Source organism: Pinus tabuliformis, chromosome 4_2, assembly GCF_031772625.1.
Source record: "Pinus tabuliformis cultivar Carrire ecotype Pingquan chromosome 4_2, CPIR1, whole genome shotgun sequence".
Taxonomy (NCBI): domain Eukaryota; kingdom Viridiplantae; phylum Streptophyta; class Pinopsida; order Pinales; family Pinaceae; genus Pinus; species Pinus tabuliformis.
Window position 1 is genome coordinate 775,066,855 of NC_142304.1, and position 2,205 is coordinate 775,069,059.

At 39.5% G+C, this 2,205-nt stretch overlaps 1 pseudogene; it reads right to left on the bottom strand.

The window, feature by feature from the left end:
• Positions 1 to 311: 311 nt before the first annotated feature.
• LOC149171939 (actin pseudogene) lies at positions 312 to 1,039 on the bottom strand (annotated as a pseudogene).
• Between the last annotated feature and the right edge of the window lie 1,166 nt (positions 1,040 to 2,205).

The window sequence follows — 2,205 nt, forward strand, 5'->3', positions numbered from 1 at the left end:
AGGTGTCCTTTCTCTCATAGGAATCTGTCACATCATTCCAGATAATATCTATTTGCATCTATGCGAAAAATAAAAATAAAAATGAGAAACAGATAGGTTTTTGGTCACATCTAGCAATACAAACACAAATAATTGTGGAACAGAGCCACAAAACTATGCTTCAAAGCATCTAATTACACAGATATATTCTATAAAACCCTTGCATAAAAAATAAATTGAATCTCGACCTTAGCACTATTTCCACCATCTCAAGCAAACATTCTCTAGAATACCCATCTTCACAAAGCACTAAAGTAACATAAGCATTGAACTTAAAAACATTTTTTGTGGATGATGGAAGGACCAGATTCATCATACTCAACCTTTGCAATCCACATCTGTTGCTAAGAGATGCCAAAATAGAACCTCCAATCTAGACACTGTACTTCCTCTCTAGAGGTGCAACCACCTTGATTTTCATGTTGTTGGGAGCCAGTGCAGTGATTTCCTTGCTCATACGGTCAGCAATACCAAGAAACATAGTAGACCCACCACTAAGCACAATGTTTCCATATAGATCCTTTCTAATATCCACATCACACTTCATGATGGAGTTGTATGTTGTCTCATGGATACCTACAACTTCCATCCCAATTAGAGAAGGTTGGAACAATACTTCAGGGCATCTAAAACATTCAACACCAATGGTGATCACCTGCCCATCAGGGAGCTCGTAACTTTTGTCAATGGAAGAGTTGCTTTTAGCTGTCTCGAGCTCTTGTTCATAGTCAAGAGCCACATATGCAAGCTTTTCCTTCACATCACAGACAATTTCATGCTCTGCAGTGGTGGTGAATGAATACCCTCTCTCTGTCAAGATCTTCATTAATGCATCTGTCAAATCTTGCCCCGCAAGATCCAACCTAAGTATAGCATGAGGCAGGGCATATCCTTCATAAATTGGCACTATGTGACTAACACCATCCCCAGAATCCAACACAATACCAGTTGTACGACCACTTGCATAGAAAGATAGAATTGCCTGAATGGAAACATACATAGCAGGCACATTGAAAGTTTCAAACATAATAAATTGATGAACCAGTGTGAATGATTGTTTGTTGCTTGTGTGCCCAGATATTGTTCAAAACCATACTCAACTACATCACAATATTGTTGAATTGCATTGTATGTTTACCCAACTATGAACTTTACCTGTCATCATTATGTGCTACTGTTAAAGTTTTTCATGGGCTGAATTGTGTAAGAGTTTAGTAAAGTAGCGTTAATTTTCCAAGAAATTTGGTCTCTGGGACTTTTACCATTGAGAACCAGATGGCATACAAAGATGATTTGGATCCCGTTGGCAGAAGTTCGATGTGCAGAAAGGCAATCTGGCTTTTAATTGCAGCCAAATTGAAGACCATGACAGGTTTCTCCAAGTGGATGTTCTATTGGGAGACCTTCTTGTTTTATTTGAAGGCATTGTATGAGGTGAAGGTCACAGTGTGAAGGTGTCGTACCAGGTGAATTTCATAGTGTGGACGTGTTCCCTAAATATAGAATGCGAGGTGTGAAGGTTTGACGAGTTTGTTTGGAAGGCCTTCACTTGGTTGTGCTTGAACTAATTGACTAGTTTATCTCATAGCTTCTCTTGGAGATGGCTATTTGTGGAGATGTTGTGAAAGAAAGTTCTATTTGGTTCACTCTAGTCGCAGATTTGTCACTATGGAGAGGCTATGAAAGATAGTTCTATTCAGCTGCCTCTGGTGCAGGGAACTAACCACTGCGTGAGCTTAATAGCATGGTGGCAGGAACTACCAGAAAAAACAAACCATGATGTGAATATGGGTGGGACTTGTGGGTGGGGTGGAGAAGCGATGGGTCCAAAAATTGTTTCATTGTTCCACGTGGTAGTTTTTTAATTGGAAAGAGGATGAAATCAATGATTCGGCCTCCACCCAACTTCCTTTTTTTTCCTCGTATCAAATTTGTATTGGATCAAGGAGGACAAAAATGAAATTTTGTGATTGGTTGGGGCGAACAATGCCTGCACACCCTAACTCGATAGAGAACGCATTCGGCCTAATTAAATATGGTTCAGAGTATTTATTAATGATGGTATAAGTTATGGCTAGGAAATAGTGGGAGGGGTCATTTTACGCCCTTACAATGAAAGCATTGTAATAGAGATGAAATTTGCATGGGGTTTAGGTAGCGTAATTA